The following is a 27695-nucleotide window of genomic DNA, read 5'->3' on the forward strand; positions in this document are numbered from 1 at the left end:
CAGGAGTGAGCCAATTCTGTCTAATTCAGGCAGAAATCCATCAGGTTACTCCACAGGTGAATGAGCCATGATCTGTGGACCACATGCAGCCTCTGAATCTTTTTGCTGGCAGCCATGATCATCCCCACAGCTTCCAGGATCAAGCTACCAAAATTCAGCAGCAAGCCACCAAATTACAGAAGTGCAATTTTTTTGCTACGCTGAGCTGTTTTTTAAGCCATCTGTTTTTAACACTGATTTCTTTTTCATTGTTCTTGGTATTATTATTTACTGCACATCTTACTGCATTATGTTCTTACGATGTATTTGCAAAATTACTAAGTTGCTTAGCGTCCTGTTGACAAAATAAGGAGTAACAGCCTCTGTTGGCAAAACAGTACCAGGAGGGTGGTATGGATGGAGTGTGGCATTGCCCTGTGAGGTCTTGTCCTTTTGATAAAGTTCAGCTGTCGCCCGTCCCGGCCTCCTGATTCCTAAGTGGTCAACTACTCATTTCAAATTGTAAACCTTTCCCATTTGGGAAACTACACTCAGGATGAGTAACTACTATTTAGAATTTGATCGGCTATTAATAGATAGCAAATGGCTATCTGTCCGCCTGCCCGCTTGGTGCCTAATAATATATTGCTGAGAGATGTCAGAGCTCATACCTTTTATCGCTCAACGCAGCGAATATTCAGTGCAACTGAGAATTAAAAATAAAAGGAGGGTAAAAGAAACAGCGGCAGCTCTTTGCTTCCCCAATTTCACAGAAGGAGGGGACTTGCTTAAAAATCACAAGGGGAATCTTGCGTGGATCTCTAGCCAACCTTAAGGACGTAGCCCTGTGAAGGAGTTTAGTTCATCCAATGCTCTAAAATGAAACCGACCGGGGAAGGGAAGTTTGAACCACCCATGTGCTCATTTTAATTCACATATCGATCCATTTTCACGGGAATGTGGGGACACTGAGCAGCAGAGGAGGTTATCCCAGTGTAGGGAAGAAACGCTTCAAACATCCTAACAAAACCGGCTGGCCTTAATATATATTGGTCTGTGAGGCCAGCCACTCCCAACTAGTACAACAGGACAGGCCGGCTGAGCATGTGGGAAGATACAGTTGAATACATCTGGCGAACAGCAGGCTAGAGAGAACCATACTACAAAGACCTACAGTATTCCTTCCCTAACGTAACAGCAGGAAATCTAAATTCAGCCCCTGGGTATATCCAAAATATACCCAGAATCTAAAAATATTATTCTGACTCCTGGGATTTCTTGTTAGTGATATTAAAAGCTTGAAAAAGGCATGTAGACAATGGAATCAACTGTCTAGAAAAGGTCTGGCTTCTTCTTGTTGGAAGCTTGACCAAAAGGAGTAGCTTTCTTCAACCTGGTGGATTCCAGATGTGTTGGATCCCAGTGGAAGTCCTAAACTATACCCTAATGCAGTGCTTCTCAACCTTAGCAACTTTAAGACGGGTGGACTTCAACTCCCAGAATTCCCCAGCTAGCATGGCTGGCTGGGGAATTCTGGGAGTTGAAGTCCACCCGTCTTAAAGTTGCCAAGGTTGAGAAGCACTGCCCTAATGTCTTTATCAAGCAGACGGATTGTAAATATGTAGCTGAACGCACAATCTTCACAGGGTTTCCTGGTTTAACTCTTGGCACTTCCGCCTGAAGCTGAATTGTGCAGCTCCTTTCAGCCTAAGCGCTACTACCCCCCAGCTTTTGTGTGTAGTGAATCAAGTCCCTGATTTTTTTTTTTCATTTCAGCAGCATCCTTGATGTGTGTGTGTGCCGTGCACAAAAAGCACAACTAAAGTCTCACTGCTTTGTGCATATATACAAAGGGGCAGGGCTTTGATTGTGTTACCATGACTGCCCTGTGGCCTTTTTTCCACCCACCCCGTGTTTTGCTTACATAGAAATGTAATTAAAACCATTCAGTTAATTGGATATACTGATCTCCATTTGCTGAATAATTTTCCCTTTCTGTCCACAAATTAGAGGCAGCTTTTGAAGGGGCTTGCATGAAGTCCAGAGGCCCCAGGTTACCCTCCCCCCCCCCAATTTAAACCATCTGGTAGAAGATGAGAGAAAAGGCCTTGACTTAAACAAGGGATTGCTTGTGTCTCAGGCAGAGAACACCGTGCAAGGGGAATGGTGTGACACCATTTAAAGCAATTTACTATGAACACAGAGGCCTGTTTTGTTTACAACTTCCTTGGTTCTGCTAGACATGTAGGTTATTACACCTGTGGTTCTTGACTCCCATGCCAGTTTGGCCACACGCGAGACGTGTGACAGAGTGCTTTTTCCATTTTTTGGCAGAAGCCAATAAAACACCAAATAAAACCCTAGCAAGATTATACATCACAATGTGGGTGCCTCGTTCCAGTATTCCAGCTTGTATGTGAATCAAGGAAGCTGCTTCGGGGTTGTGTGTGCAATTTAGCCATTGTTTAAACAGCTTTCCTAACAGACAAAGCCTTCAATTATTTCTTCTCCTTAGGGCCGGGAAGACACAGCCAAGATTTTGTAAGACACTTTGAAAAAGTGTCTTTTCTAGTACACGCATGCCCTAGGTGCTAAATATAGGAAAACATCTATTTTTTTTCATTAAAAGTGCAATTCACAAGCCAGGTTACACCTAAAGCCTCAGCTATGTAAGCAACAGGTCAGATGGAAAAATGTTCTTGAAATGTAGTTTTCAGAGAATGAATGGAGGGGGCCCCTATTTTACAACATGCAAGACAAGAAAACTTCCCACCACACAGGAAAAGCAATGTTAGGGAGAAGGATTTAAGCCCCAACTTGCTTGCTCTTTGTGTGTTAAGGATTCTCTCTGGAGGAATGTATTCTATCAGTTTAAGTCTGAATAGAACAATCCAGGAACAGCTTTGCTACATGATCTCTTTGCAACGGATACTCCCTGGTTAGAAGGACCGTGTAATCCTTTAAAGCAGTCTTCCCCAAATTAGTGCCCTCCAGATGTACTGGACTATAACCCTCATCATCGTGCATCTGGGAATGATGGGCATTGCAGTTCAACACATGAAGGTACCAGATGGTGAAGGCTATTTAATGTATATAATTTAATATTACATAGTATGTAAGTTTTGATAGTGTGTTTTTTGGGGGGGGGAGCAAGGTGATGATGCAAAAACAAAAAAAACAAAAATGAATGGCCAACAGGATACCATCGTAATGCAAGAAAGAGCAAGATTTGGGAATAAGGAAATGCAAAGCCAGCTGAAGAGCAATTCCCTGTGGTCTTCTGTAAAGGTACCATATTCAAACCTTGCCATCTTTATACAAAAGGATTTCTGGTCTCAGGGCTGAGGAGGATTTTGACGTGGCTGAACAGGCCAATGAGAACCCAACAACTCCTAATGTGAATGCTGAGATACATTTGTGTACCACCACAAAACGTGAAGAACATCTAAGTTGCATCCATGATCTGTCAGACAAGGCAGGCCACAAATGGCATCAAATTCTTCTCCGCTGTCCCCATACTCCACACTGTTCTATCCTATGTTCTGTTTAATCATAGCTTGTTGAACAAACTAAAATCGGTTGCATTCATAAAAGATGCTAATTCATAAACACAGTTTACAAAACACAATGACTAGGTTTGCACTACCCATAACCAAACAAACCACATGATCTGGTTCAGATGCAACACTACACTGTAGTTTAACACAGCCATCCCTGACCCCTCATAGGTTCCCAACTTCCTTTGATTTGGTCAAAAAGGGTTTGGAAGCTCTCCTTCCTGCTTTATCTTAGTGGCTGCTTGCTCAGTAAAGATAGCTGTTGGAATGCAGCCCCTCTCTCTTTCAGCAACATTCAAGATCCTGATGTTGGAATACAAAGCCCCCAACCACTGATGGGCAATTACCTTAAAGAAATCTCCAGCGATTAAGCCTCCAGGTACTTGGGATCTTTGGCAGAGATTTTGTTCAATGTGCCCAGCTTGTTACTGGGGCCAACTGGAGGCCCATGCTTTCCTGCCCTATAGAAGGCCCTTCCCTCCAGGATATGCCAGACCCCAACACTGACATGCTTTAGATGAATCTGAAAGACCCACCTTTTCATGTTAGCATTCGTCAGCCTTAATCCCTCCTAGCATTTGGGCCTGTTTTTTACTGAATGTTTTTTATGGGCATTATAACCTACCTACTTACCTACCTTCTTTCCTCCCTCTCTCCCTCCTTTCCCTTTTCCGAATGAGAAGTCATGTAGAAATGTTTTTAATAAATACCAAAAATGGGCCCGCAGGAAGAGGAAGCTGAAGGATACCTGGGGACATCCTGCACTGCACGTGCTCCAGCTGATGAAGATGAGGAAAGCCCTTTCTTATCTCCCCCCCTTACCAACTAATGCTGAGCCTGTTTGGTCAAAGGGAGGACAGGAAGCCAAGAGACATCTTTTCGTTCGGTCTCCTCTTTGTTCTGGGAGTTGATGGAGGAAACAGACGTTCCTCTTTGAATGATGCCTGCCTGGCCCGAACAGGACTGAGAAGGGAAACTGGGGGCTAGGAGGTGATGGGGAGTCTTTTTGTGGTGGAGCAACAGACTTGATCTATTGAGCGAGCTGGAAGGACAATATGTGTGTGGCAACAATGCCAAGGGGGCAGGACTGGATCAGGCACAAGAAATAAACTTTCCTGAGTTTTCCTAGGTTAGAGAGAAAATTTGGGGAGGCACTTTAAAAAAAGGGCCCTATATTATGCCTATTTTATGACTTACATTAAAATGTTCTTGGGTTTCCTCCATCAAAATGTCAGGCTGATTTTCAGTAGTTGTTGTTGGATGGGCTCTCGGGGTCACGGGAAAGCAATCTGGCTGCCACGGGAAGATCTGGAGACCTCCCAATAACTCCCTTTTGGCTAGATGAATCATCTGTTTGTATAACAGGTAATCCCCTTCTGCTCATAGAAACATCACATTGGCTCTCTTACTGCTGCTTTGCATTTTGGTCAGATCGCACCCCCCACCCCACCCCCATTTTCCTAAAACACTGCCGTACTTTTTCTTATCGAGCACTAAAATCAGAAGGAGTCTGGTGGCACCTTTTCATTGTATTAAACACTTGAGCTTTTGGAGCCACAACTCATTTCATCAGATGCACAGAGTGGCTAAACTAATGCAGGATTTGAGTTGGGATGAGTTGGGGGAAAAGGGGAGAAGACTGAGTGATTATGCAGTCACAGATTGCATGTCAGACAGATTACAAGCGTCTCTGTCTATTGTCAGTGATGTAGTAGTTAAGTAGCTGGATGGTGTGGTAGTTAAGGAGTTGGACCAGAAACCAGGAGACCGTGATTTCTAGTCCCTGCTTAGGCACGGAAGCCAGCTGGGTGACTTGGGGCCAGCCCTCTCTCTTAGCACAACCCACCTCACAGTTGGATGGGAAACTAGGAGGAGGGAATATGATGTAAGCCATCTTGAGTTGTACAAATAAAGGTAGGATATACATCTAATAATAAACAATTGTAATGTATTACAAACTCACTGTGTTTGTAGAGATCTGAGGTGGCCTGAAACCTTCTGATATACCTGAGTTCAACAATTTCTCACTCAACAGTGCTGATAAAGTTTGTTTGTTTGACTACTTTAAGATCTGCAATAGAGCAACCTGATTGGTTAAAAAGCTTTGATATTACTTTGTCCTGGTTCTAAGTCCTAATGTCAAACTTGTGGCCCTTAATTCTTTGGCACAAAGTCTGGCTTGCATGTTGTTTTTAGAATCCAGAGGGGCACCGGTGGCAGAGGAAGGCTAATAAATTTTAGTCTATAAAATAAGATTGACTCTCAAGACCAACGCTCTGGTCACAGCACTTCTCAACTGTAACTAGCATACAAAAGCTCTACTAACAAAACCACTGAAAGATCCATGCCAGGCAGCGTTGTCATGTGAAAGGGATATAAAGCAACAAGAAAACAACTTTGAACAAAGGTCCTGTGACACAGCGGAAGGAGGCTTTGCAGAAAGCTGCAGACATTCAATACTATTCAATATTTCAATTACATATTTGAAGGGCTGGGTGGAAAATATGCTGGCTGGATTCATGAATGATTTGGGCCCAAGGAGAGAAATGTAAAGACAGTGGAGAGAGACCATAGGAAAAAAAATGACCTCAATAACATGCAAAACAAGGCTGAAAATTTGGCCAAATGCCAGAGCAAGGCTTATCCTCATTACGCTGCAGAGAAGACACTGTAGTGCACTAAAAATATTTGAATTCTGCCAAGTGGGCAGTCCAGCTTGAAGAAAAAGAATATGGGGGAGGGAGGAGAAAAGGTTGGAAAAGCTTCAATGGGTGAGAAGGATAAATGAACCTTTAGTCAAATGCAATGATAATTATACTGAGGATGACGTAGGAGCCCATCCTGCCCCATCTTGGCATTCTCTACATGAGTTGGAACGGCAGTTCTCAGATTGGGTTCGTAGGTCATGCTAACCATCACGTAGTTTGTTTGATTTGGGCACAGTATGCATGCGGTTGTGGTTTGATCAACAAACTATAGTTTAGAGCAACAGGTCCCAACCTAAGTTCCACACTCATACTAGCATGGCATAAGGACTAGAATGAAAATAGGGAAAAATGCTGAAATCTCTTGAGATTGGCCCAATTCTCATGAGATTTAGCATTTTTTATTTTTAAAAGTAACATTCATTTAATCTGGGGGTTCCAAAAAGGTCAGTGGGGGGGATGTGCTGGCCTTCAAAAGCTACCAGACATAATGAGAATTCTTGCGCCTCTACAAGACTCTGTAGTGAAGACCAAGTAAGTGCTGAGCAAGAAAGTAGAGAACAGATGGGATAATTGGGACAAAGATATATGTATTGAACTTTTTAAAAAGTTCATCCTTTCTACAAGGTGCAGAGAGCATTATACATATCCCCACTACACATGGACTTTTAACCTCACAACAACCCTACGATACGCCAGTATCTCTCACTGCATTTCATAGCTGCCTAGGAATCTGAACTCAAATCTCTCCCATCCTACTGCTACTGAAGTTCCTGTATGCAATGCAAAAGAGAGCATCTGCTCTCTATTTCATTGACAAAAACCAGCAGGGGATTCCTGGTGTTGGACTAAAATTCTCCGCAGCCCCAGCCAGCATGATCAATGGTCAGCAATGCTTGTAGGTCAGTGACCTCCAGTATGCCACATTTCCCAGGCCCAGCCTTGCCTACAGCGTTCCCAAAAGAGTTGTGCGCGTTTAGAAAGGCTGTGAGTTCCCTGCAATTTTTGCCATAGTAACTGAGATATTATGCACGAGAACCGACAGGGTGAACTTAGGTGTCAACACCAGCAGAGAAAGGATAAATAATCTAATCAAATTAGATGTGAAGGCGGCTGGTTGCCAGAGGTGAGAAGGAGAAGGAGAAATTAATGAGGAGATAGCAACCATGTTGATCCCAGGCGTTTTACTGCTGAAGAGGAACAGAAAGTTAGCAGTGGAAGTTTATCTTCCCAACTCAACAAATAAAAAGGAAAACTGTGATTGACTTCTCATAATTAGGTAGCCTAAAAGGGCTTGCCCCACCTTCTATATTAGCTGGCCATATTCTTGCAACAGGAGTATTCCCTCTGAATCCCTTGCAAGAACTAATATGTACACAGTTTATTGCATTATGAACTCTTTGATTCAGTGTTTCTCAACCTTGGCAACTTTAAGATGCGTGGACTTCAACTCCCAGAATTCCCCAACCAGCATGGCTGGCTGGGGAATTCTGGGAGTTGAAGTCCACGCATCTTAAAGTTGCCAAGGTTGAGAAACACTGGTTTAAATGTTTAAAAAGAACCTTTCTGCTGGACTAGAACTCTTCTATCATGCCATGTTTTGGAATCACATCTGACTGGTGTATTTTTTCTTATATTTCGTTCCTACTTGTCTAAAGCCAGAACTGCGTGAAGCTCCAACAGGGGAAAAAGGGGGCGGGGGGGAGAACAACCAAAATGAAGAACTACCTAATTGAACTGGATTATAGTCCTTCATCAGCTCAAGCAGCAGAGTATTTCTTTTTGTAACCCTTTCATCAAACTGTCCTTTGCTGCATGTTTTCCTTTTGGCCCGAAGGCTTTTGATGTACCTAATTAGCCCACCCAGCCTGAACAGCCCATCTTCATCTTGTTTGGCTCTGGCTATTTTAAGGCTGAAGAAGACCAGTCAGAAAAATGACATCTGCTCTGTGGCTACCCTTCTAAAGTAGATTCTTGTGCAGACAAAACCCTTACTGAAGGTTCATGCTAGCCATGATCTCTTGCCTCTATTCTAGTTACGAACCACAGCCCGCAATGAAATAATGGCTGAAATTTTACATAAGTCAACTCCCTGGAAGACATTCACAAGGGAGAAAGCTCTATGACAGTGTTTCTCAACCTCAGCAACTTTAAGATGTATGGACTTCAACTCCCAGAATTCCCTAGCCAGAATTCTGGGAGTTGAAGTCCACACATCTTCAAGTTGCTGAGGTTGAGAAACGCTGTCATAGAGCTTTCTCTCTCATGAATCTGTTCCAGGGACATGCTTCTCACTTGCAAGTAGAGAGGCTAAAGGAAACAATGAAGCTCCTTGACCATGGTCTGTTCAGTGCAAAAATTTGCAATTTCACGACACAGCATGGTTGCACATCCTTTGTCACCAGAAACCCTGCACTAAGCTTGGCTTGTTTCTCCCCTGTTCATTAAATGGACCACTACAACTAGGTTTATGTACATGAAGCCATAAAATATGGTTTACAGTGGCCGGACCTGCAGAAAACCACCATGCTGAAACCAAGAAACCATTTTGTAACTTACTGTAATAAGTACATCTGGAAGCTACCAGCAACTTTCCACATTCCACAACATGGCATATATCTCAGGGTAATTTTATTAACGTGTCTAGTCCTCTGCAGCAGATTTCCCATACTTGATATAGCTGGGGACTATTTTTTTCCAGTCACTTTGAAAAAAAAGAAAATGGGCGTTACTGTTCCTTCAAAACTTGCTCCTCTTTGCATTTGCATGTGTGAAAGGAGAGCAAGTATTGACAGATGGCAAAACCTACCCTCCTTTCGAGCCCCAGGCACAGGAGGAGTGGATTGTAACGGGTGATGAAACCTGGGCTCCCCTTCGCAATTCTGTACAGGTCTACCTTCTGAGACTTCGCTGGAAAGCAGTCTAGTCTCCAGGCAAACTGAGAACAACCCCCGGCAAATCAGGACTTCTGATACAGCCCCCGTATCATTAGGGAGCATCCCGTGATTGTTACGAAAGGAGAAGCAAGGGGAAAGGCTGAAGACCCTCCAGAGATTAGAAGACCTTTGGCTGAAGTAGGAGAGCAAAGGTCTCCAGGCAGAGGTACGAAGGAGGGAAGCTTAAAAGAGTTTGAAGATAAGGACGAGGCACCCAGAGCAGGAATTTAAGGAGCAGCTTCACATGAATAAGTTCTTATGAGAGGGCCAAAGAGTGGCACTGACAGACAATAAGCCATGACCTCAAAGCTCCAGCATCCATTGGAATATTTGCAAAAGGTGCAAACAGAAAGGGGAATGATTTCACCTTGATTTACAGCAAGGGTGGATCGTTTTTCTAGACCAGGAGTCATATTCAGTCATAGAGATGCCTATTGGGGGGTTCCCTCAGAAAAAGGGCAGGGCTAGGAGAATGAATGAATATACAAGAAAACTAAACATTAAACACAATGTGATATTCTTAAAATAAATAAATGTTGGGGATGGAGAATTTGCTACTTTAAAAGTAGACAAAAAAGCATACTGCTGAATTTTGGCAGGCAACTACAGTGCCAAATTTCATTGGGAGCTATGGAGGACTAGCATCAGGGGGTGAGTGTAATCTGTGGATCGCCCACCCTTGTTGAACAGGGAAAAGAACCATAATTTGTCATCAGGTGGAATATGGGGAGCAGATGTTTTTTATTCCAAACATTTTATCATCGTCATCTTACTAAAGCACTTTCCAGAAAAAATCTTGCTCCCCGCATGCAAAAGTCAGAGTTTCTTCTGAGTTTTTGTTCATTCTTGGGTTTTCCATGCACCGCCAGCACATTACCCCATCCTTGTGGAATATCCATAATTGCATTTGTCATTTAGAAAAAAGAAGAAAATATGACAGAAAAAGGACTCTGACATTGGAAAGAAGGAATATAGAAAGTTCAAAAGAACCAAACAGTTCCAAGAGGAAAAAAGGGCAACAGTTCATTTGGCAAACGTCTCTTTGGGGAAAACAGCAGGTTGGAAGAATTAGCTGTTTGGTTTTTTTAAAAAAAGAGGAACAAGAGTTCCTGAATTTGGATGGTACAGCAAGGAAACGTCCAGGAACAAAGTAAGATCACATTTGTATCACTACAGTACATACACAAGAAGGAATATTCATAAAATGACATAGGATGGAAAAAGTGTTTCTCCTCCCTTGCAAGCCCCAAGGCATTTCCCCAGATGCAGCCAGACTGCTGGGACTGCCTGTTGCAGAAGTAATCCACATTTACTACAAATGCCATTAGTTGTGGGGTGGGGAGTTAAGACCAGTTTGCTTTCCCAGTGATGAAACACTGTATTTTAAACTTGAGGAAGATGTGGGATCCTTGCAACTGGAGGGCTCCCCCAAAGCTGTCCCCATGCAGCACTGTCTGTGGGGAGACAAAGGGGCATCAGACTGATGAACACATCACTGCAGTGTCATGATGTAACCCCTGCCTCTTTTCTGCATGCATCGCAATACTGCACGCACACCCCAGAGAGCAGAGTTTGTACAGCTGGGCCGCGACGTTGTTTTCACCATTCTGACAGAAGCAGTGAGATGGTGTAGTAGACGCCACCACCTATGTTTCGAGTAAGTCACAATTGAAAAATTCACATCTCATGCTGTGCATTTGGCTTTTCAGTGGCACGCTGGGTTGTGCTCAGTAACTTCCCATCTATCATGGGGACTTTTGGCGACATTCTGAGGACCACATTCATGCCCCTTAAGAATTCCTAATTGGAAGACATCCTGGCTGGGTTCGTAAAGCATAAGAACAATTAAGCAAAGCTCATTATGCCTTAGCATAATGTGTGAATGCAACCTTTTACTTAGCCTATGATTCAGAGATCTCCGGATGGGACTGGTCAGCATGGCTAATGGGATGAAGCCGAGCACATGTGAAGAACACCAGCTTGGCAAAAACCACTGCAATTATTTAGCAGGAAATTTTTTTCACCAGGAAAAAACAGAAACAATTCATTGTCAGGATGATTTGGCAGTGGATGACATGTATTTAATAGGTTGCTTACCCTTTACTTCCCAATTAGATGCTAAAAAATAAATCATTACCTCTTCCTCTTCCTCCCCCTCTCCAGCTGCTTTTCTCTCTTAGAAGTGAAAGAAACAGACTGACCTATGAATAACTTTCTGCTATTAAAACAAACAACATGGTACGAGCTCATCCCATCCTCTTGCCTGCTGCAGACTAAACAGTCCTGAAGTTCTAATTTCTACTTTATATAGACACCCGCTCAGATGCTTTTGATCACGTTTTCTTGACCACTTGTTTTCTAAGTTCAGCTTTCTGTTCTAGAGACCAGTCACTATCCTGCTCTGGTCATGTTTCCACAATACATGGAGAGAAAAGCCTTAGATAGCACAAAAGTGTGCAGCACCCTTTTTAGACCCCCATATATCACAGTTTACCCCAACTGTCAGGCTCACTATGTCACTGAAAATCAAAAATGACTCCACCTTGAAGCCCTTCCACCCATTGCTGTCCATCGGGTCTACTGCTGATTACAGCAGCCACGTTAAAGGGATCCAAGATGAAATTTGTTTGAGATCACACAACATGCTTAATCAGGACCTGGATTTAGAGAACACACTTAACCAGACAGGTACTAACTTAGTCACAGCCCCTAAATCCTGGATCTGGCAACCACAGTTCCACTAACCAGCCCCACTCACTTCCGCTAGTCCTGCCTGACATCCCACGAACCATGCTATCAGGACTTCATTAGACCAGTTGGGTCTATTAGGCCATTGGCCAGCCAGGCAGGTCTGGGCATGGTTTGGGCACTGCAGCTAATGAGGGTTTGGGAGGGATACATATTCTGTGGCTGTCTGGCCTTGGCAGCCATATACCTTTGAGCCAACACTGGTCCCACCTTTCCTTCACGAACTCAAGTCAACAGGTAGGTTGGGCAGAAAGAGAGGAGCTGGTCCAAAGTCACCCAGAGAAGTTCTGAAGGTAGACTAGAACCTGGGTCTCCCAAGTGCCAGTGAAAGACCTTAATTACTACACTCCACTGGCAGTGTCAAGTTTTGCACTTGGCCAAGTTACTTTATAAAGAATCAAAGCAGGAATACCTTTTTCAGCAAAGACTGCAGCCTGTGTTGGCTTAGGCATCATAACTATTAAATGCAGATGCATCCTGTCCAGCTTCCTACCCACTCTCTTTACGGAAGTAAGAAGAGACTCCTAATCAACAGTTGCTTCCATGTCTGTGCAATTTTAATATAACTCTACTGTTTACTTAAACCAATTGTCTAACCTGGATTCAAGATGTTGAGGTGCAGCAGCAGACAGGACTTCCTGTACTTTTAACAGATATAGTTAAACAATTCCCCTTTCTGCTTCCTTCTTAGAAGTGCAAGAATCTGGGCTGCCAGACAATTTGCTAATTTTTTTTTTTTTACCATTCTATTTTACAAATTAAACCTAACGATTTAATAAATTATTTTTAAAAATTCTTCCTAGCATTTAAAATCTGTAAAATGTATTATACCTATGAGCATGAAGCTTGTAGAATGTTTATAGGCCTCTCACAAAAATAAAAATAAAACTATACAAATACATGTGCATCATGCTAAGTCATGGTTCACTTACCCATGGTTTTGTTGAACAAGCCACAATTAGCTGGGGTTTTACAATGTACTACAATCTAAACCATGGCATACCAACCAGGATGGGTGGTTTCATACAACATACCCACTAAGTCAAGACTTAGCAAAATACACTAGGTTTCAGTTCAGTTCAAAATTTCTTTCAAAGACCAGTATAAAACAAACCAATCAAAAAGCAGTTTAAAAGTAGAAGAGGAAGGCCAGATATGAAACCCAAGCTAAATGGGTGGAATTTGACCTAACTTTAGTGACATAAAACTAAGATTCTAAGATAAAAGTAAGCAAAAAGTATCTATCTATCCTTATTATTAAATTATTGTTATTATTAAATTAAATTATTATTAAATCTATCTATCTGTACTTATTCAGAGTTATTCAAGAGTTAACCACAATGTGCTGTATTAAGGTATGAGGGGTTAGTTAACTTGGATCTTATTTTGCTGGCAGCACAGCAGAATTTGGCAATATATAGGGAAGCAGAGTCCCTTTGATCTGAAAGAAGAGTTTGTATATAGATTGTATCAGAATGACTTAGATATTTTACCAGATAAGGCTTAATAGGTTGAATTAGCCAAGGCATTATTTGGTTGGCTTTTAACCTACAAGTCAAAAAATCTCCTAGAAGACCATGGGAAATCATTTCCAAAAAACTGGGTGGATTTGGTGGTGACCTTTGCTGGCCAGGGAATTCCGGGAGTTGAAGTTCACACATCTTAAAGTTGCCAAGTTTGAAAAACACTGATTTATACAATAACATGTGGCACAAAGACTACCACTGGCGCTGCAGCATCTGCAGCAAAGCATGAAGACACCAAGATACATACGTACATATGTGCAGTGACATCATTATGCAAATGCTGCCATCACATAGTGACTCCCAATGTTTGAGATGTATGCCATGATACCCTCCTGCACATCATTTGCCCCTCCTTGCTCCCTGAGGGAGCAAGCCATGTTTTGGTTTTGTCAAAATGACAAAAGCAACATTGCACTGTTGCATTGTACACTCTGCTCCACCACACACATACAAAAGGGGCAGAACTTGCATCGTGATGGCATGGCACGGATTTCATCACGTGACCTCCTCTTGACCCTCTCCCCCAGAGACACCTCTGCATAAAAGAAGATCATATAGAAAACAGTATGCTGAAGTCCACCTGTAAGGAGAGGAATTATGGTTGGAAGGATAATCTGAATCCAGCCACGAGATCCAACCTATAACACACGTCACAAACAAAAGTTCAATAGAGTCGCTTTGTGAGATGGGCGGCGATATAAATGGGATGAATAAATCAATCAATAAATAGAGGCACAGCAAGGGACTAACATGAATCAAGAACACCACATTACGATCTGAATGCTGAGTTAGTTCACTGTAGGCAACAAGATGCAGCAATGTGCCTCATCAGCAATAACCTGGCACTCAAGTTACCTTCATCCACAAAAAAACCAGAAACATCACCACACAATTTTCACTTTCACCGCATCTTCCATGCAAAAACAAAACAAGACAGAACAAACCAAAAACCAGTACCTGCCTGCTATAGGCGAAATCTGGGCACGAACAGGGGTGGAATGACCACTGGTAAACTGCTTAGAGTGGAAGCCAGAAATCTGTGGAATACCTGGAGTTCAGGCAACCTTGGGGAAAAAACAGGGAAAGTGAATTTAACGTTGTCCTGGAGGTAACTGGAATGTGATATACATTAAACTTCCTGGCACATAAACTGACACACCCCAAAACATGAAACCCAAACATGTATTATTGCACGGTTGCAACCCAGAAGCTGGGTGGCCCCAATCAACTAGCTTGTAAGACTGAACGAGTGGAGGATTGCCCCACAGGGGACAGCCATCTTGGGTGGTATCACAGCCTGCTTTGTGACCAACAACTCCTTTTTCTTCTTTTTTAGACAGGTGGCATGCAGCAAAAAAAATTCTGAACAACCTATGATTGTCTGATCAGGATCATAGCCAGTGGAATTAGGAGAGGTGAAGGTTGGTTTCCCCTCATTTCCTTTCCATCCCCATTTCACTCACATGGACACATAACACCTGCAAGCAGACATACACACAGGTGAAGTGTCTGGAACAGTCCCATTTTTGTATTTTGCTCTCAGTTCCTCTCTCTATGTCCCTCTGAATCCAGCAGCCAGAAGGAAGAGTTAGCCTCAACTTAATTCTCTCTGCTGCATTCAGACAAAACAAGATCTAGTAGGTCACTTAATAATTCACCTTAGGTGCTTTGGGTTTAATTCAACCATGATCCCAACTCCAAAATAACGAGTATTAGAGTCACAGGTGAGTGGCAGAGGCTGGATTACTACTCTAAACTGTGGTTAGCTAGTTAGTGCCTCAGATTATTAACTGAGGCAGGTTGCTTGAGAAATCATAGATCAGTTAGACGGATCGACATGTTGTGTGAACACAATCACTGTCCGTGTGTGTTCAATACAGCTGACCCAAACAGGCTTTTAACAAATCCTGAAATTGACAGTTCTGTCAATCTTAAGGGTTACTCCTACTTTATTCTTAGTTTTTCTGGAACTTCTCAAGGAGGGGGTCTTCATTTCAATTTTCAGGGTCAAGATACCTTTGTCCAGTGTGGTGGGTAGAGATATCTTGACTACCTGCTGACTTCCCTCTGAAATAACGTTACATGATAACCTGTTATTCAAATTATCTGAGGAATATGAACAGTAAAAAATGGCACCCATTAGTTTTGTAGTGGATGGGGAGAAATCCCATCCTGAAAGGATTTCTAATTACAAAAAGGTTAAAGGAAACTTAGACTGGACTTGCCAAACTAGAGTGGGCAGAAGCTAAAAGAGGCCAGGAAAATCAAACTCTGAAGAACTGTTTAGGAGCACAAAAACTTCTGATGGGCTTCAAAAAGGAAGATGGGGAAATTCCACTGTGTCTCAAATCTTTTCCCCCCATCCTGGAAGGAGAAGGCATCTCTTCCCAACCTGGCTTCAGAAGAAAAAGCTACCCTGGAGAAGGGTTGGAGAAGCAGGACAAAATTTTCTAGGGAATAGTGGAGGTAGGCGCAGATCAGAAGGCCTCTGGTTTTTTTTAAATTTTTTATTGCTTTTTAATTAGCAACAAAAAAAGAAAAAGAGAAAAAGATGATGATGATGATGATAATGACAGAGATACGTACATACGTTGTCAAAGAAAGAGAGTGCTTCACAAAAAAGTGAAAGAAGTATGACAAAGAAAAAAAATAGTATGTCATTATAAGAGTAAGCAGTCACAATTCTATGTATCTTCTCTGTAAAGAGGAGATGGAGGTAGCCTACCAAACAAGTTTATCCCAGGAGAATGCAACAGAAGGGATTGTGGGGGAGAACTTAGGACCCCTCCCACTAGAGGGAATCCGAGGGGAAGACCCACCACGCCCCTGTGCATGTATACACAAGGACCCCCTCCATTACAGACTGGCATAGAGACCTACCATTTTTTTCTTATTGGGTCAACACTACTGAATTACATAGCATCTAGGGCAGTGTTTCTCCACCTTGGCAACTTTAAGATGTGTGGACTTCAACTCCCATGCTGGCTGGGGAATTCTGGGAGTTATAGTCCACACATCTTAAAGTTGCCAAGGTGGAGAAACACTGATCTAGGGAAAGCATCATAACTAATCACTGAGAGGAAACACCATTCTGGCCCAAGGATCCCACACTCACCCCAATCTGAATATCATTCAGAAAGTCCTGCCCCACCTGCCAGACCCCCTGAATATTCATACCCCTAATCTGGACCATCACCTTCCTTGGTTTCTGAGTAGCCACGCCATGCTGAATCTTCACACTACTGTACTTACCATTGGGACTGCTTGGGCTTCATTGCTCTTCTGAGTCAATGCAATCCAACCTGTAAAACACAATAGAGAGAATGTAAAAGGGAAGATCATCTTCCTCTCAGCCAAGCCAGTGTCATTTGCTTTGAACTACCATCAGCAGTTGCCCGTTGACCCAGCAAAAAAAGGCCAGGTCCTCACTAAGGGATGGCTGAGACATAAGGGGACAATGACCCTATTGGTCCCACACAGTGATTGTGTTCACATAAGACACTAACCCATGGTTAACTGAACCTTGGTTTACTCCCTTTGGTTGCCTGGGTTCGCATGATACACTGAGCCATAAACTAATCATATTGGCTTGGTTCATGCAACACACTGAGCTACAAACTAGCCCCATTTTAGCTTAAAATGTTGGGTGAACTCAGCCAATGAGTTTTTTTGGAAGAAAGGTGAGAAGGAAAAGAATGTAAAAATGAATGAGAGACCAAGAAGACCTCCACCCTAATACAAAGCTTCTTCTCCAAGATAGAAACACACTCCCTGTGAGCACAGGGAGGACTGTTCTCAGGGCAGACATTGCTGGGCACCCTCTGAGGCCCGCTTTCCTGCAGAAAGTCCATTGATCATCCCCAAGCCACTTGAGGTGCACAGCACTATCCTCTTCTCATTATACATAAGCACAGAACAGAGGGAGAAGGTCAAACAGCTCTTCCTTCTTGCCTTGTACTGAGTGGATCCAGAAAGACAGAGTGGGGCTGGTTGCAACAGACAGAATATTACTGTTTTTTTAAAAAAAAGATATAATGAATGTCTGGAAGCCACGATCAAGCATATGGAGTCTCCAAGTTTAAAAGGCAACTGGATGCTGTGGACGAACATCAGATCACAGCTTGTCCTTTGTTATTTCCTTACTAGCAATTGGTAACATCTTCTAGCATAATCCAGGTATCATTATGGTGGTATAAAACCTGTCCCGCTTACTCTTATTACAAGGCTATTCCATCTGAACATACCAGATGGCAGTAAATACTTATACTCTGTATCTCTTTGCTGCCATCTAGTGGTACTTTGGGTTTTTGAAGGTCAGAAATTGTAGTTCTGGTTATATCAGTACAGAGATGGTTGAATGTGCCATAACATACTATAAATCACCAGTGAGGAAATGGCTTGTAAGCTTTGCAGGGGTGTAGCTGCTACTGTTGTAAACAGAATGGTGCCCTAGATAGGTCTTTCATCTAGGGAGACAGAATGCTTTATAAAATTATGAAGAGTGAGTTGATATATAAAAAATTCAGGAAGGCAGGGAATAAAGAAAATGACTGAGGACACAGAGATGAATTATTAACCAAAAATGCCACAAAGGCACAGAGTTTGTTAACACAATGAATTACACCATGATTTGTTTAACCAAAGTGTAAGCTATAATTGGCTCGATTGATCCATCATACTAAGCCATAAATCTCAGTCTACAAACCACAATGGCTAGAATTACAGTCATGCTGAGCCAAACCCAATGAAGCATATTATGACCTAACAGAATAATAAACCCAGGCATACAAGTCCACATGCAGCTGACATCAAAACCATGTTGAGATCCCAGACCAAAAGCATCCAATTTTTTAAAAATCAGCATATAATTAGTTCACAGAATTTACTGCCACATGACATTGCAACGGCTGCTAGCTCAGAGAATTTAACATCATAACAGAGTGATTTTTGCAGGTAGCCAGCTGGCCATGGCCTCTTCACGAATACAGTTTTTCCAACTTGGTCTCTTTAAGATATGTGGACTTCAACTCCCAGAATTCCGCAGCCAGCATCTGGGAGTTGACATCCACACATCTTAAAATGGCCAAGTTTGAAAAACACTGTTTTAGTCCTTCCTTGTCCGCTTACTTTTCTCCTACCCCAACCATACCCCGACAGCAGCCACTGAGCACACTCAGTGTTGACTTAGCTGTTTTGACAGACCCTAGGCAAAACAGCCTCTTTCAGGTCTTGCTTCAAGCTTCCCAGAAGCATCTGGTAGATCAGTGTGGGAAAACAGGCAGCTGGACTGGAGAGACCTTTAGCCTGATCCCTCAGAGTTCTTATGTCCCTCTGATCCAGCAAAACTATTCTATCCAAGGTTCACAGACCAAAGAGACCCGAGACCTAGCTTGCACCAAACTCTGTCTGGGTCACCAGCAAACCCTTTGCTAAAGCGCATAGACTTGGATACACCACGTGGAATAAACTGAGCCCAGTTGTACAAAGCCTATGAAGCAAACCAGGGAATGCTTTTATTTTTTTCCAGTGTCAAGTTTGAGCTAGTCTGTTTCACCTTTCCCAAAAAGACGGAGACAGAAAAGATCCTCTGCTCTGGCACTCCCAGGGGAGAAGAATCTGTTGGCATGGTGACAGCCGGTCCTGGCCTAGCTCCCTTTTAACTAGCAGGAATAAGAATGTTTTGTTCTCATTAAGGAAAAAGAGAGCTGCATTCCTGGTTGGTGAGTAATGTCTCTGCCCCAGCACTAATCTCACAGAAAGCCGTGGCAGCCTGGAACCATTTCCAGTTTAGCCCACTCAACCACTTCTGCCTGAGCCTCTCAAGAACCTCTTTTAGAGGACACTTCCCCAGGACGGGCTAATACTCTCCCACAGCGCCCCAACCAATTTCCCAAACAGAAAAAGTGATTTGCTCCAAGTGCCTCAGGGGGAAATGCTGGGCGGGTAGTAGATGGGTGCAGCTCATCTTGGGGTAGGCTGTCAACCCATCAAAACTCATCCTTTCCATCAGGTCTCATTCTGTTGTTGCTCACGATGGAATGATGAACCAGTAGATACCAAACCTTCTAACTCCAGGAAAAGCTTTTATTACAGCCTACACCCTGGAGAGTGCCACAGCCTTCTTCAACCTGGATCCCTTCCAGATCCCTTCCACAGCCTTCTTCAACCTGGATCCCTTCCAGATGTGTAAACCATCTCTCAGGTTCCCTGGCCAGCATGGCCATTGCTGAAATCCTTGTATCTGGAGGCACCTTGGTTGGAAAGACCAGACTTCCACAAACTTTGGCATGCTGCAAAGGATTCTGGGAGCACGAATTGTGATGCCCTCTCATGTCCTGCAGAACACCAGCCAGGCTAGTAAGTTATCTGGAATGACCTGAGAAATCAGCCTAGAACAGGGTTCCTCAACCTTGACAACTTTAAGATGGGTGGACTTCAACTTCCAGAATTCTGGGAGTTGAAGTCCACCCGTCTTAAAGTTGCCACGGTTGAAGAACCCTGGCCTAGAATATACACAAACTTGCCTGTGTCTGACTTAGATTGGGGCAGAACATTTCAATGACAGCTTTTGGTTCAAAGGGAGGACCATCATAGGGTGTATAAAAAGAGAAGCAAAGTAACTACCTTTTGTTCACCCCTTTCAGTGCTGTTCCCAGTTCTGCAGAACAACTTCTGGGATAGCTGTGATGTGTATACTGCTAGGGAAGATAATACAGAAACTTTTTTGCAACCACTGATTTTCTCATAAAGGAGCCCCTACTTCAATTCCCAACAAACCTCATAGTTCAAAATTTATTGCTGCAAACCTTAATTTAGTTTTCAGGACAGCTGAATTATGTTCTACTGCCCTTTGCTTTGATCTAGTAAGTTCAGCACTTGCAAACTTGCAAAGTTTACCTTAACAATTATGCTGCAGAGCAAACACCAAATGAAGGCTCAGCTAAAAGGCCTGCATCATAGCATGACAAAATCATCATTATCACATTATATATGCCTGCAAAAATATTTATCGTGTGCTCCTGTTCTATTCCCAAGATAGGACCCCGCAACAGCTGTAACAGATTTCTTTACTGCATACTACAGCTATCTTGAAATTAAGGATAACTGTAATATGCAAATGTTGCCCATTAAATTTAACTATTAGGGCAAAGGAATTACAAGACTTCCCAAATAATTTTGGGAATTGCTTTTCCTAAAGAATTTTAGGATTTGTTTGGCAAATTTGCTGAAATTTTTCAGTTAAGAAGAATTTCTAGCAATCTTTCTCCAAAACCGACATCCATATCCACACAGAGAGAGCTGCATTCTCAGTAGTTTCTGTAAGAAGGAATAAATGCTGGTTTAATCATCATCCGTAAGGTACAAATGCTGCAAATTTAATTGCACTGCCTTGAACTAAACTGGCTACCTACCTCTGCAGCCCTGCAAAAAAAAAAAAGATGTTACCTAGTCAGGTCTGCAAGAAAACAATAACCAAGGACTCCACAGTTCAACCCTGAGCTACAGATATTCTCTTCTATTGGTACCAGGGAAGATTCCTTTAGTGGATTTTCTCTTGTTTTGATGCCAGCAAGGTCACGCCTCGCATATCCTGCAAGCAAAGAATCACTACTTTTATCATGTGGATTCTCTGGCAGGCAGCAGATGGACCCTCAGAGCACAAGATCTGTGATATGAGCAATTAGCCCAAATGCCAGGAGGAGATCGTTCCCTAACTGACAACATGGACAAGTTATTTCCAACTGAGAAGGAAACCGAGTTCCAATAGCCCAGGCAGGCATTTCACACCCTGGCAGCCAGCTTGCTCTCCGCCTCTGGGTAGGAAGAACCTTTCTCACACAACCCCTCGCTGAAAACAGGCAGCTGAATGAACAATGATGCAAACCAACCTTGGCTAACAAGCCCTGCCTAGTGTCCATTAGCTCAAATTTCTCCCAGTTCAGTGAGCAAAGCTGATGAGGCTACAGGACTGGTTTCCACCTCCTAAGTAATGTAGGATCTATAGGAGTGATTGTTTCCCCCCACTGGCCCTGCCCTGATCCAATCCCACACCCCTAAGCAGAAGAGGAAGCCATGGAACAAAGCACAACCAGAGAAATTGCTGTACTCAGAAATAAGCACTTAACACAACTAAAACTCAAGGTCATTCAATGAAATGAAATGAATGGGCAGTGGATTCTGATCACAAAAAAGGAGTGTATTCACGGCTTTTACAGCTGGGGCAATTTCTTTCTGGCCAACAGCCACACTTTATGTTAGCTTTTGAGGGCCACATCTGGGGGCAAGGAGTAAAGCTGGTTTCATTTATTTATTTGCTTGGGGGGGAGAGAGTTTTTAAAGTGTAAAATAGGCACACAAAATGCTGAAGGCTGCAAGGGGCTTAACAGCTCTATTTTGCACTTTTGGGGGGGGGTCAAACACAGGTAGAAAAGTGCACATTTCAATGATCCTGGGGTGCTCTGGGGATCCCTTGGGCCTGCCACCTTTGGCTTGCAGAATTCACTATAGTAAGATTTAGGGATGGCCCCAGTGAAGATGAAAGGAAGAGGAAATTACATGGAGAGAAGAAGGAGAAGGAGAATCTGTTTTACCCACAAGCAAATGTGAATGTTCAGAGGCAATATAGCAATTCCAGCTGCTGGATATCAATAGAGATCAAATGAGGAAGCATCTGATTGTTCCCAATGGAAACAGAATGCAGGACTAGCTGAACCTTTGGTCAGATCCAGATCCAAAATGGGGCTCTTTCCATTTTTTTAAGTTTCTCCAAAGTATTTGGATGTCCTAAAAAGAAAGGGGGGAGGCAGGGAAACTCCAAGAGAACTTTCCCAAAAGTCTTGTCCTCCAGACTTTTACTGGGAGTCTAAACCAAAGAATCAAATAAGCCCCTGGATAAGAATGAGCTTTTTAATTTACATCAGCCAAACAAAACTGAAAACTGTGCAGTCATGAAGGCATCAAGTGGTATCACAAGCATTGTGCCAATTTACCAATAAAAAAAAAATTTTCAGACAAAGAGATCTTTTTCATGTACCTGCATTAACACAACCCATGAAGACTGAGGAATAGAACACATGTCCACATAATGGAAGAGAAAAGCAAAATGTTACTATGTCCCAATGTATAATCCATTTTTTTTAAAGTGTACAAGTTGAGCACTTTATGCAAAAGAGGAACTGAGCAAGAGATGAAGAATGAGATGCACCAGCAGGTGAATCTCTGTCATATTTTTTGTCAATCTGATATAAGCTATCATTTTTGCATCCAAAAGCTAGGATCAATTTTTTTAAAAAACAAGCAGGCAAACAGGTCTGGATCCCCAGGACTGTAATCTGCCATGAGATCCCTTGGGTAGATGGAAGGCCATAACTAGTATTGTTTGTATTGTTCCGGTAAGAAAAAATAGTGTTTTATTTCAGCATAAAGAGACCCAAGGAGCTATGCTAGTTCAGACAAAAAGGCTGTCCATTCTGGTTGTCACAGTAAGCAGATAGCAGCCCTCTTCAGTTGTTTTGAATTATTTTCACAATCAATAAATTCAACATGCAAGGAGGAGGAAGAGAAAAGAATCCATGCAAAGGATGACTACACACAGCAGACAGGCATATGGTTCATTCCTTGCTGGCAGAGCTTCCTTCCTTCCTTCCTTCCTTCCTTCCTTCCTTCCTTCCTTCCTTCCTTCCTTCCTTCCTTCCTTCCTTCCTTCCTTCCTTCCTTCCTTCCTTCCTTCCTTCCTTCCCAATTGAAGAGGATGGGCTCTTGCAGGCCATCCAGTCCAACTCCTTTTCCAATGACAGAAATGCAAAACTAAGTCCCAGCCAACTTCAAGCTTCTTCTTGAAGGCCTCTACTGAGAGAAAGCCTCCTTCCTCACATCTTTGGTCTCACCATGAATCTGCTCTTACCAGTAATCAGGATTCTGGTAGCACCTATTCAGGCTAACACATTTTACTAAAAGGCACACCAGACTCCTCTTGATTCTTGGCTACCATAGACTATGGTAGGACGGCCCTCCTCCTACAACTCCCACAACTAAGAAATTTCTTCTGAAGTTCAGCCAAAATGTATCCACCTGTAACTTAAAGCCATTAGGTCTAGCTCTAGGCTCTGGGGAACAGAGAACAAACTTTGTCCAGGTGATCCTTCAGATCTTTGAGGAGCATTATAATGTCTCACCTCAGTATTCTGTTTTCCAGGCTAAGAATCACAAGTTATTTCATTCTTACAAGATTTATTCTTCATATCTCTGACCATCCTTACTGACTTCTGTTAAACCATTAAAATTTGTCTACAACTCATCCTTAAAATACAGGTACCTTAACTGGAGATGCTTTTGAAACATAAAATGTGAAACATAACATTTATTATGCACATTTAACAATGATCACATACCCACACAACCTTGTCCACAGCATGGAAGAGGAATATATGGTCTTCTAGATATTGTTGAATGTTCACTCTTGTTCTTTGTTGGCTGCAAATGAGGAGAATTGGACACCTGGAGGGTCTAAGAATACCCTATCCACCTCACCAGGTATTCTGTAATATGCTATCTTTGAGCACAAAGTGTTTATGACTGTAAGAACAGAATAAAAGCCCTCCTAGCCTATCTAGTCCAAATTCTGTTCCCTCAGCGGCCCAGGAAAAGTTAGTAAGTGGGATTGCAGGATAAGAGCATCTTTCTCCTTGAAGTCCTGACCCACTGGCCGTGAGAGGCCTCCTATCTCTGATCTTAAAGCTGACCTATAGTCTTATCCTCCATGATTGTATGATTTGTCTTTTTAAAGCTGCCTATCGTTATATTTGAAATAGCGGATATCCTAATTTAACTATGTGCTATGCAAAATAATACTTTATATGACCTGGACTTCCCATCAAACTGCTTCCTTGATGACCCCAGATTCTAATTTTGGGATAGGAAAAAAGTTCTTTTTGTATACTTCTTCTCCACATACATCATTTTATACAATTCTACGATGCCCCCAATATTTACTTTTTCCCTTAAGAAATCAACTTTCCTTAGAGAAGATCTCCTTCAGCCTCTTGATCATTCTGGCTGTCCTTTTGAGCTGCTTCAGCATTATAATATTCTTTTTGAAGAGCCATGACCAGAATTCCACATTCAAGAGAGACCACATCAATTTGATTAAAACCATTATGAGATTGCTATTTTTGATATTCTTTCTCTAATAATTTCCAGCATGACGTACTTTTTTCATCGCAGCTGCACACTGGGTTCATGTTTTCACCGTGAATCCATCACAGCCCCAACATTTCTTTCCTGACCCATCAGTTCTCAGGATCATATATGGGTGGTTAATTTTTGTTTGGGTCAACATGCATCATTCACCTATTTAGATCCATCATGAGCCACTTTCTGTATTCTTCTTGTTTGATTGCAGAGCTATGTAAATGGTGATTTTGCTCCACCATAATCAACCCTGCTGTGCAACATTCCTGTTTCAACAGTTCCTGTTCCCTTCTCTGTCATTCTGTGGTTGGTTTCACGTCCCACATCACCATCTGATCCCTGGTCTTTTCACAGCCTATTACTCCTTCATAGCCTTTTTTTTCCCCCTGTGAGTTGCTGGGGAGGGGGGGATGCACTATTAAAACAATTGTTATTAAGGAATAAATAAATATTATGCTTGATCTTGTCAGAGTACTCAAAATACTGAAATGACTGGCTTATTAGGGGAGAAGCTTCAGTGTTAGACCGCTCTGTGCAATTTGGAAATGGAGGTGAGTTTTTTTAGGTTGGACAATAACATCCACTGATACATGTAAGGCTCTCTCACATTTCCCAGAATCACAGACTGCATTTGCACAACGCCCTAACCCCTAAACCTGTGTTAAAACACACACATACACACACACACAATTGCTGTGTTCACTGTACACGCTATGTCCAAGCCAGTCCAGTAAATCATCTTAGGACTTAATGGGATGGCTGAGTTTACACCATCCACTAAGGCAGTGTTGTCCAAACTTGGCCACTTTAAGATGAGTGGACTTCAACTCCCAGAATTGCCCAGCCAGCCATGCTGGCTGGGGAATTCTGGGAGTTGAAGTCCACTCATCTTAAAGTGGCCAAGTTTGGACAACACTGCACTAAGGTGACCACCAGAAGCTGAACCATAAACTACCCAGCCCCGTTCTAATGTGTTAGGCTAGTCAACCCTAGAGTTGAAAGATACCTTAGGGGTTTTCTAACTTAATTTCCAATTATGGGATGCTGTTGCATGAAGTGTTAGGAATTAGGAGTCCTAATTGTTTTGGGAAGGAGGGAAGAAAGAAGGGAAGGCACCAAGCATTGTGTGGGCTTCCTTTTAGGGCATGGATGTAAAGATGGTGTCTCTCTCACATCATTACTATATCACGTAGATGAAATGAATACACACAAATGCCCAAGAATAGCTTCTTTCCTACTTAATTACCCATAATAAGGGAGACTCAAATCCAGTATAAAAAGGAATGTCTTGAAGCTTAGAAATGTCTTGGAAAAAAGGGAGAGAGATTTGCCAGTTGTGCCTCTCAAGGAAGAACTGGGTGCCTCATCTGGGAAGCAAAGGAAGAAAATGCTCCTTCGTGCAGACCTGACAAGGGAGCCCTTTGGGGGGAAGCAGAGGGCTTCTTCTCCAGATTGGAATAACTGGGCAGGTTCATAGCAGGACAAGTTTATTTTGCCCACTGCCGGAATGCCGGCTTAGAGACAGACCTTTCATTCTGGCTCGGTGGAAAGGCACTGGCTGCGTTCACACAACTTGGTGACTGAGTTCTCACAACACACTGGCATGGGCCAGGTTCAGACAGCACACTATGCCCCCCCACACACACACACACAAACCAAAAGCAAGTTTAGCATGGTCTGGAAGGGCAGGTGCTGAGCCTTCTACAGCAGTATTTCTGAATCTGAGAAGCCCATGCTGGCTGGGGAATTCTGGGAGTTGAAACCCACGTATCTTAAAGGCACCGAGGTTCAGAAACACTCTTCTACGGTACCAGCTCAGGAAAGACTCCCAGCACTGCACTCCCCCAGCCCCCTAAGGATATATCCCAACCCTGCCTCCCTTGGGAACTGCCAGCCCGAACTACAAGGGGTTAATGTTAACATTCCTCTTCCTCCTTCTCTTGACCTGAACCGCAGCAGCTTTTGAGTCGAGGCTATTCTTTGCACTCTCGATAAAGCATGTGAGAGCTGAAGGCCTCACACATTCCTCCATTCAGGGCTTGGCAGCTTGCCTGTGAGCTGTCACTCCCTGGCACCCAGGGCAGAAAGGGAGAGAACTCCAGGGAACACAAAAGCCAAACTCCCACCAAAGCCAGCTGTGCTTAAATCCCCCCCCCCCCAGCTCAGACCCCTTCTTCCGGCAAGGGAAGGAGAAGAAGAAAGCTCGCTTGGGTTCCAACTGCAGAGCTCAGAGAAGGGACGCCCCCCTCCCTCCATGGCCTCTGGAAGGGCAGGAAGCTGGAGGTTGCTTCTAGCAGCCGTCTGCATATTACCCATTCCTTAGGAACTTGCCAAGGCAGGAATTCAGAGCAAGCTTCCATAATAGCAGGGTTGTGCCATGTTTACGTAAAATGTTGAGGAACATAGGAGACGGACCTCCGAAAGAAACCTGATCACCAAGTCCTAGCAGTTAGTTCTCCCACCGTACCCTTCCCAGACCTATTCCACCACAGCCATGGGTGGCATGGGCCACAGGAGCTTTCCATCCCTGAGAGCTGTTATGGTAATTTTATTTTTTTTAAATCCACTGCCAAAGCAAAATCTTTAAAGGATAACTTTTCCTTCTGTTCTGAAAAGATCACTACAGAAGAAAGAGCAAAAAGCATGCTATCAAAGACAATGGGGCTATTTTTAAATATTCTAAAAACAACCCCCCCTCAAGCAATTTAGGAAGCATGCAAGGAGGATACCGGGCCAGCCAAGGAGGGAGTCACCGTCCCAAGTCAGAACTGTTATTGTACAGGCAGTACTGAGAGTGCTCAGTTCTAGGCACAGAGTGAGTGCTAAGCACAAAATTGCAAGTTAAAAATAAAGCAAATCAAAATCAAGGAAGGAAGGAAGGAAGGAAGGAAGGAAGGAAGGAAGGAAGGAAGGAAGGAAGGAAGGAAGGAAGGAAGGAAGGAAGGAAGGAAGGAAGGAAATTAGGGAGCAAAGGAAAGGGAAAGAAAAGAAGGAGGTTAAAAAGAATAGTGATGGGAGCCTTCTGAAAGACCAACGCAGATGATATGCAGCAAG

The 27695-nt window shown here is 43.0% G+C and overlaps 1 protein-coding gene across 4 annotated transcripts in view; it reads right to left on the bottom strand.

Moving 5' to 3' along the window:
* PLXNB1 (plexin B1) overlaps nucleotides 1–27695 on the bottom strand; it is a 130738-nt gene that overhangs the window by 91068 nt on the left and 11975 nt on the right. For 2 of the 4 annotated variants that reach the window (XM_088134517.1, XM_088134520.1), the window contains exons 2-3: nucleotides 16704–16753; nucleotides 14409–14515 (exon numbers count right to left, since the gene is read on the bottom strand). The gene's annotated coding sequence lies outside the window, so the exon portion shown is untranslated. The remainder of the gene's footprint in view (nucleotides 1–14408; nucleotides 14516–16703; nucleotides 16754–27695) is intronic. The other 2 variants (XM_088134519.1, XM_088134518.1) reach the window with 2 other exon arrangements.

The sequence above is a fragment of the Python bivittatus genome, unplaced genomic scaffold (genome assembly GCF_059951505.1).
Source record: "Python bivittatus isolate LINGU-HERP-01145 unplaced genomic scaffold, Pbiv_v1 ctg000080_np1212, whole genome shotgun sequence".
Taxonomy (NCBI): Eukaryota; Metazoa; Chordata; class Lepidosauria; order Squamata; family Pythonidae; genus Python; species Python bivittatus.